We start from the raw sequence: 9,459 nt of genomic DNA, 5'->3' as shown, positions 1-9,459 counted from the left end.
AGTCCTTCCTCTCACCTAGGGGGTGTCACTCTGCTGTGAAAAAGAATGAAGCTGTCATTGCAAAGACCCACCATGTACTATCACCACCATTTGCAGGAGCAAACAGGATCTGCTGGAATATTCTTGTGTGCAGAAAAGATGTATGGTAACGCCACCTAAGCTGCAAAACAAAAATTCATAAAGCTTAAGCTTAATTGAGATAACAGTTTTCTTTAAGTAAAGGATTAACAGAAGGGAATAATGATGCTTTGCAGATAAAATAGCATGTGTTACACATCCAAGTGGCACCATCCACTTGACTTGTATTATCTTAGGTAATTTTCACAATTCTATGGGGAAACACGTTCAGAGAGGTGCAGTAATTGGACTAAGGTCACACAGCTGTCAAGCCCGACTCCACAGTCCAGACTGAAAGACACTTGAGTTGTACCAGTTCCTAATGATAATGCCTGGGTCTTGGATGCTGACCATGTACTAGGCATTAAGCAAGCCTCTCTATGCATCTTCCCATTGAATCATCTCAGGATACCTTTGAGAAAAGCTTGGGATCCAATTTACAGGAAAAAAAACAGCGGGTCTCAATGTCAAGTATGCTGAAAGAGAGAAACAAAGATCTCACTGCTCAGTTTGGTATAAGTTGTAACTTTTATGTTATATGTATTTACCACAATTAAAAAATGGCAAGAAAACCCATAATTTTTTTTAAAGCACATACGCACATCTCCTTTGACCCATTGTTAGAAGGGGAACTAGGGGAAGTCACCCTGATATCCTTAAAATGGGAAAAATGGATAGGTCTATCAATGTAACAAAGATTTTAAAATATGATACATACATGTATAAGAAGCTATTTCATTGTCTTAAAAAAGCTATGCTGTTTGTATTCATTATAAAGATATCCAAATTATTAGTAAATGAGAGAAGACACAAAACAACAACAAAATACAACAAAAAGCAAAACACCTCGGTGGTCCATTGTCTCCTCCTCCCTTCCAGCCTCACCCCTGCTCCTCTCCGCCATGCTTCTGGGCCCGGGAGCCTCCCCCTACCTCAGCTTTGGGCTTCACTCATCCATCCCCTGTGCTGAGAACGCTCTCCTCCGCATTCCAGAAGGCAGTACTAATCCATGGCGCCTCTCCCCTCTGGTCGTGATGAGTTGTCCCAGAGCAGAGACCTGTGTGCCCTGGACCCAGCCCCAGCCGGGCACAGAGGAGGGAGTGGTGGACGTGCACTGGGTATCCCGTGTGTGCTGGTGGGGACAGAGACTAGAGTTAGTGACTTTGACCTTGAGTCCTTTGCTTGGCCATCTGCCCCCGCCCCCTGTGAATTCATGTGAGATGGGGGGCTTCCAGGGATGGGAGGGGCATCTTTCAGGCATCTCCTTGGTTGCCATGCTGTCATTTCACTCAGATATGTTTTCTTTTCAACTGTATTGTCATCCTCTTACCATCCCATTTTACACATAAGAAAACTGAGGCTATGGGAGAGGGGAATTCACTCAGTCAAGGTTGCTGGTGGCTTGTTGCTGGGTTCAGGGTACAAATCTAGGTGGGAAGGGAAGCGAGATGGAGCAGCAGGCGCCACATCACGCCCCATAGCACTGAGACTTAGCGCCGTGGTGGAGTTCTTACCTCTGATCTATAATGTGTCACTCAGGCTACGCCGGTAAATGAAGACTAGCCACTGGCAAACTGACCCACGCACTACTCCTCACTAACCACTGAAAGGGATGCTCGTTTGTTCAGAAGCCCGTGGGCTGTCCCGAGAGCTGTCACCCTGAGACAATATTGACAGAGCCTGGGCCCCCACCTCGGAAAGCCCCAGTGTACACACATGGGAAAGCAGGCCCATCCTCTCGCACTGAGAGGATAAGTGTAAGGAATTAAGGAGACTGATAAAACAAACAGATGTTTTTAGTCGGCAGTAGAAGTGTCAACATGATCCTAATTAATGAATGTGTTAATGGCTGTTCTCTGTTTGAAGACAATAGTTGCCGCCTTCTAGATGTATCCACAGTGAGTCACAGGGCACACACATGGATGCAGGCACGGAGGCTGCCTGGGGCAGGCGTGCAAACCCATGCGCCCACAGGCAGCACCAAGGAGCGTGCCCTGTGCACAGCAGGGACACACAATGGCACGGAGTCACACACAGGGAACGTGCACCGATCCTACAGGGAGCGTGTAGGACACTTGGGACATAGAGGATATCAGAACACACGTGTGGATACATTTTCACAGCTTACACACACAATGCACTCACAACATGCCACAGCACACCAAAACACACACACACAGCAAACAAAACACGTTCCACACCATCTGTACCACCCCTGCAACACACAACGTGCAGAGTGCCCGTATCACCCACACACAATGCCCTCACAAAACACACCACCCACACAACACACATGCATGGTGCGTGCAGCACACACTCAACATGCACACCCTACAGGCATAACACATGGTAATACACACATGCATGACACATGCTATCCCAGAATAGAGCTCAGGTTTCCCAGAGCACTAGGCTGACATGCTTAGCACACACCCTCCAACACATACTATTAGTGGTAATACTGGGTATTCCCACCATATACCGGAGTCTATGCTAAGATATAAAAACACAGATATGAAGCAGGAAAATCTCTTTCACCCAGGCTATCTCAGGCCTACAGAGAAGACTGAGTACATGTGAGATGCATCTAGAGAATTTCTGAACACCATTATATGTTTGTGTCTACACATATTTTAAGGTGTTTAAACAATAGAGGACATGGGAAAGGGCTTGATATGCAGGAAAAGCCTCATTCTTCCCATCTGTAATTAGGGGTACTAATTATTCCATTCTGGGGTTGTTGAAAGAGCGCCGCAGTTTGCAACCTGTGTGTCATTTATCCCAATGACCAGCCCATAGAAGGGGCTACATAAACTGCAGCCACTGTTATTACTGTCACTGTTGTTTCCAAGGGGCTGGAAGAGTCAGGGAACAGGCTGCTATACCAGCCAGGAGACAAGTGATTTGGGAATGCTGTGGTAGAGGCCGTAGAGAGAGGGACAGCTGTGAGGGAGATTAAGGAAATTCACGCGGAATATATGTACGTCTGGTACGTATGGCACTTTGGCAAAGACAGAGCTGGGGTGGATGCACTTCTCCCCAGAAAGATGCGAACGGCATTTGGCATCCCTTGTGCAAGCCAGGAGCAGTCCTGTGTGTGTGTCTGTGTGTTTCATGCAAATGTGGGCTGTGTCGATGTAAATTGCACACAGTTTGGCTCAGAGACTCAGGGGCAGAGAGAGGGGCGGGTACCCCTGAAGAAGGAACTGGGCAGAGGGTGACCTGCAAGGCTGGAGCGTAGACCTGAGACCTCTTTTCTACTATGGGCCTCACGTGGACGCTTGGCCTCAGAGGACTTGTCTGTACAATGGGGCTGCGATCACTTTAACTGCCTTGACTCTGCGGAGGGACTGGATCTACTTTTGAGGTCCTATGTGGCTCCAAGATCCTAGGCCAGTGAAGGGGGAGGGTGTGTCCAAACAGGAGGGGGAAATAACGGTGAAGTTCTGAGAAGGGATTCTGCCTCCTCAAAGTCAGGGGAGGTGACTGAACAGGAGGGTAGATATTCAAGTTCTCAAGGACACCAAGAAGAAGAAAGGATGAATTCTAAGATGATCAGAAAGACCCAGAGCTGGCAAGATCCCTAAGCAGGCCTTTCCTCTCAGATCATAAGCGACATTCCTGCCCATGTCTCCTTCCTGAGCCCCCTTTGTCCCCAGCAGCACCCACACCACACACCCCCAGACACACACAGTATTAGTCGCCTGCAGTGGACATGATCACAGAGGACCCCAGGAGAGGACCAGAGACGGCACCCCCTCCCCAGGATGCTTCTCCCAAGAAAGGGGCCTATATTAAGCCCCTTAATGGTCCCAAAATGAATGACCAGCATCAAACTCAAGAAAGCTAGTCAGGAAGCTGAGCAATGAGATGAAAAGATCCTGGACCCCAGCACCCTCCTGGCCTGGGTGGCTCGTGGTTTTAGCTTGTGCAGGCCATAAGCCCCTGGGCAGGGGACTTCATCTCTTGGGGCCTTGATCTCCCTGCCTGTGAAATGGGGCTGACAATAGAACCTACCTCCCAGGATGGACGTGAGGATCGAGAGCCGTAACTCTTGCCAAGTGCCCGCCTCAGTGTGGGGCAGAGACTGAGTCCTGGAGCTGTCATTCGCTGCCCCTCCTTTGGGGGCTGGAGGGAACACGATTGCATTCAACTGCCTTTGGCCACGCCTTTGAGTTTATAGAGAGCCCTCCCTTCCTTTAGCCAAAACACACCCAAACATTTTGTTTTCCAAAACAGTTGTCTCCAGCTGCCTGTCCGCTTACGTAATGATTTAGGAGAAAATCAAAATAAAACGTGGGAAGCTGTAAGCTCTGACACTATGTTTTTTTTCTTGGTACACTCTGATTATGTGTAAACAGCAAATTACACATTGTTTCCTCTTTATCTGTCAACTCCTCAAGCCACCTCAGGTCCTCTCAGAATGAGTAACTGGCCCTGGGACCCTGCCTGACGATTGGCTTTGGTGGGTGCCAGGGAGTCTCCTTCCAGTTCCTGGGAATTCCCAGAGAGAGAGTAGGGGGTCGGGGGAGGACAGACCTACATGACCCGGGGGTACTTTGCCCCCTCCCTGGGCTCTCCTTTGGGGAGAGGGATGACAGGGAAGAGCACAGACACGTGATTCAAAGAGAAACTGGTTGAAAAGCCCAACTGGGTGGATCCTTGAGGACACAGGCTGACTCAGATTCTCTGTTGGTTCCTATTTCACAGGACAGAAAACACCTCTTTTCAGGATCCCCCAAAACTTGCACCCCCAGATTCTAACCTTAGAACCTTGTGAAATTCAAGTATTGGGAGGACATAGATTATGAAGGGTCATAGCTGCAAATTTCCATCTCCAGGGAGTTTTGCAAACTTGGGTTCAAAATTTGGCTCTGCCACTGAAAGAGCTGTGAAACACTGGGCTAGAGACCTGACTTCCCTGAGCCTCTGTTTCTTCATCTTTGAAATGGGCACAGTAATGACGCTACCCTGGAAGCTTGGGAGCATGAGATCTTGTTTGCAAACAGGATGGCAACTTGCACAAAGTACCTCTGTAAGAATCAGGGAAAGGCATCCTCTCCTCCCCACAGAGCTAATAGAGAACAGCACCTGCTTCCTCCAGATGGATGCAACCTTACCTCAGGGGCTGGTGAACCACCTGCAGATGAGTTCAGCATCCACCTGCCCTTTAGCTGGAAGCTCTTCTGCAGTACACAGCCTGTACAACTGTACCCGGCAGCCCTGCATGTAAAGCACTCAGTGTGAGCCAGGTTCGAGGTAAACACCCCCTCTCTGGCAGCAGCTCTGGTCACTGTCACCATATATTATCATTTGACTGATCTTGACTCTTAAATCCATGAAGAGCTAAGCCCTTTAAAACTTTGTCATCTCCTTATGGTAAGGAGAATCCAGGTTCAAATCCCATTTCCACCACGTCCTAGCCATGTGTCCATGCAAAAGTTGCTTACCCATCTGAACCTCACCACCTTCATCTGTAACATGGGAAACAGTCATCCCCACCTCGTGGCAAGGCTCTGGTTAAATAACAAGGATCTAAGTTACCTGCAGTCCGTGGCTGACACATGCTGGGTGCTCATTTAACATTGGTTTCCTTTGCAGCAGGGAAAAGGAGACCTCCCCACCGTTATTTGGTTCTCTTGAGCACAAGCATCCATGGAGAACGTGTTCAGGAGGTGAAAAAAAACAAGCAGCAAACCGTTTTAGGGAAGATGTTCAGCATGCTGAGGTATAACCCGTTTGCAGGCAAAGAACGTCAAGTTTGGAATCAGCAGACTGGAGGCCTCGTCCCTGAGTCCTCCTGCCCCCCCCAACTCATCTTGTGATTTTGGATAAGCCACGGGCTCTCTGAGACTTGGTTTCCCTTTCTGTGAAATCAGGGGAAGAAGAAATGAGGGTTATTGCCTATTTGTGTACAGCTATGGTGCCTTTCATTCCAAACAAACCTATGCAAGCACAGTAGACAAAGCAGGTAAAAGCGGAGAAGCTCTGAAGGGAGCGAGGCCCAAGGAGGGCTGCCAGTGATCCAACATGCTCCTCACCCTGTGGCAGCCTCTGAGGCTATTGTGAGGAAGTCCAGGGCTCCAGGAACACAGTGGGGCAGCCACTGGACTCAGATCCTTCTTACTAAAATATTCTAAAGCTCTGTCTGTGCTTTGACATCCACTGCTTGCCACTCAATTCAGCCTGAACTGAAGTGTGTGTGCGTGTTCATCTGTGTACCATCAACAAACGCTCAGAAAGAAAGCAAAAAAAAAAGTTCCACCAGCCATTAAGGGGAAATTACAAATGCATTTTTCTCTGCTTCCGGCACATTAATAAAAGAGATCACAAAACTGGAAGCGAGTCGTAGCAGGGCAGCCTCACAACAGTTGGAAGGGGTGGGGGACGACTTCCTCTACAGTCATGTGATTGCATGGTCGTTTCCATGCTGAGAGAGTCCGTCTGCAGTGACGCTGGGAGGATGCAGAGCTCATGCATTAAACTTCAGTGGGACCCTCACAACATACCCTGGGGGGCAGGAGAAGACAGGGAGGAGGACAGGCTGGGTGGGGAGGGACACACTTGTGACATGCCCCAGCATGGTGGTGCCTGTGGGCAGACCCCAGAGATTGTTTAATGTGGGCTCCAGAAAAATCACTGAAAATTATAGTGTGAGAGATGAAGGAGGGCGCACAAGGAAGAAAGTGAAAAGTTGTTGCAGAGTCTTGACCACGGGAGGGTCACCACAGCCACTCTGGTGGTCTCAGAAGTCACAGCAAGTGTTTGCTATGTACCGCGGGCTCTGAGCTAGATGCGGGGAGTAGGCTGAATTACTGGCCCGGATCCTTCACTTCTTGTATTCATGCCTTTTGCCATAGGATTTTGCAGCCGCTCCTCCTAGAGGGTACATCTCTGCCCACTGACTTTGAGTTTGATCACGTGCCTACCTTTGACCAATGACACTTGAATGGAAGGGCCAAGGTGCTCCTTCTGGGATAAGACCTTAAAAAACTTTGCCTGTGTCCACTTTTTTTCTTGAACTTATGCCCTTGCCATGAGAGGAACATGTTCTGACTACACTGCTGGTTCACAGAAGATGGCAGACCTCTGGAGCTGAGCCAGACACAATTGGCAACTCACAGCTGTCCTGGCTGATTCACAGAATAAAGTTAATGAGAAATAAAGCCTTTGTTATATGCAAATCAGAGTTAGTAGCTCTTCGTTATGCAGCAACAGCTGACTGATACAGTTATACAAAAAGCACATTATATTAGAAGCACATTTATTCATTTTATTCACATATTCATTCATTCATTCAGTAACTATTTCCTAAGCATTTCCATGCCAGACATTTTGGTAGGCAGCAGGGATAGATGGTCAATAACAAATCTGTGAAAATGAGCAGAGAGTTCAGATTTATTAATTCAAGGATTGAGCATTTACTATGCACCAGGATTGGAAATAAGTACTTCAATTACAGTGGCAAACACAATATCTAAGGTGCCTGAACTCATGAGGCTTGCAAGCAGCAGATTAAGCAAAAACAGAACAGAACATTTCCAAAAACTCTGATGAAGAAGGTTGACTGGTTACTATCCAGTGGAAAGTCAGTGGACCATTATGATGCGATGGGTTAAACACTGGAATGAGGGCCCTGTCGGCCACTCAGAGGGAGTATCCCATGCATCCTGGAGATGGGAGCGGGGTGAGGGAAGGCTCTCAGGGCACAAAACGTCTAAACTGAGCACTGAAGTTCAAATAATTTGCAGACAAAGAGAGGGAGAGCACAGCAAGAACATGGGTGGGGAGGCAGGAGACAGCAGGTGCCTGAAAGCCAGCACATACCTCTGCATAGTCTCAGAAAACAGAGTGGAGGAGAGAGAGGCAGGAGATAAGGGGCTGAGAGGAGCTGGAGCCTGGAGGAGTTTGCATGCCAGGCTGAGATGCTGAGACGTGATCCAAGGACGGGAACGAGAAAGCCAGAAAGGGTTTGAGCAGGAAGTCGCTGTCCCACGTCACCACCCGAGATTTTAGAAAGGTGGGTGCCTGCGAACAGACCAGGGGCACGGGGGTAGGGAGGAAGCTGGGCACCATTCCAGGAGAGGAAGGATGACCCCCACTGGGGCAACACGGGGGTAAGAAATGTTGCCACTCTTGGAATGATGAAATCAGAGACTCTGAAGTTGGCTGTCTTGGAGGCACCAAGCACCATCCATGACTTTTGCAAGAACTGCCTTAAAAGTCGGGGATGACATCCTCCCAAGTCTCAAAGCAGGTGAGCCTAGAGCTCCGAACTGGAATCAAGATCCTCCTATTCTGGACCCCAAGCTCACTCCATAACCCCATTCTGTATCCCAATCCCCACAATTCAATCACTAATAACAATTACAAGAATAATCATAATTACTATGATCTAATAACAGAGCCCTTGCTGTAGGCTAGGCTCAGTGCTCAGCTCATTATATGACACATCTCATTAAATCCTCCCAAAATTCCAAAGGGTCAGAATTTCCCATTTCCAGACGAGAAACCTTAGGATGAGGGCATCGAACAACTTGAAGTGGGCCTCAGCACCTGTCTTAGTCGGCTCAGGCTGCTGTAATGAACACAGGCTGGAGCTGAACCGACGTGCACTCATGTCTCACTGTTCCAGGGCCTGGACATCCTCAAGCCCAAGCTGCTGGCAGGTTCAGTCCTCGGTGAGGCTCTGTCTTCTCCCTGTGTGTTCACATGGCCTCTGTTTTGTGTGTGCGACAGAGAGATAGTGAAAGAAACAATCCCATCACGGGGCCCCACCCTCGTGACCTCATCTAAACCTATTTACCCTCAACCCCAGAAACCACCACGACAGGGCTGTGGATGTCCAGGGAGCAAGCACGGAGTCCCTAAAGGCACCCTCCTCAGGGAAAGCTGCAGCTCCTTGGAGCATCGGGCTGCGGGTTAATGACATAGGGCGCTCGAGCGCCTAGCACAGTGCCTGGCACCTAGAATGCTCTCAGGAAATGAGATTGACAAGACAATAGTGACAGTGGTGACAACGATGACCATGGAAAGAGTCCTCTCTGAACCCTTGCTTTGATGCTGCTGTGTTACTTTCAACAAATGACTGAGCTCTTTGAGCCTCATCGCCACAGCCGTCAGACGCAGCTTTAGTCTCCATGGGGGCAGTGATTCTCAGGGTGTGTCCCTTGCCCGGCAGCCCCAGCCACCCCTCTAAAATAGGAGTTCTTGAGCCCTCCCCAGACTGAGTCTGAAGCTCTTGGAGAGGCACCCAGTACCCTGTGGTCAACAAGCCCTCCCAGTGAGTCCGATGCACACACATTCAAGTTTGAGAACGTCTGTTCTGCACGAATGATTGTT

General features: G+C 48.9%; 1 long non-coding RNA gene across 1 annotated transcript; it reads right to left on the bottom strand.

The window, feature by feature from the left end:
- Window positions 1-253: 253 nt before the first annotated feature.
- LOC118967452 (uncharacterized) lies at window positions 254-4,269 on the bottom strand. The gene is made up of 3 exons (XR_005054496.2): window positions 4,135-4,269; window positions 1,050-1,249; window positions 254-593 (listed from the first exon to the last, which is right to left on the bottom strand). It is a non-coding gene; the product is annotated as an uncharacterized lncRNA (long non-coding RNA).
- Between the last annotated feature and the right edge of the window lie 5,190 nt (window positions 4,270-9,459).

This window comes from Manis javanica, chromosome 15 (assembly GCF_040802235.1).
Source record: "Manis javanica isolate MJ-LG chromosome 15, MJ_LKY, whole genome shotgun sequence".
NCBI classification, from domain to species: Eukaryota; Metazoa; Chordata; class Mammalia; order Pholidota; family Manidae; genus Manis; species Manis javanica.
This window is presented reverse-complemented; position numbering and strand designations above follow the sequence as displayed.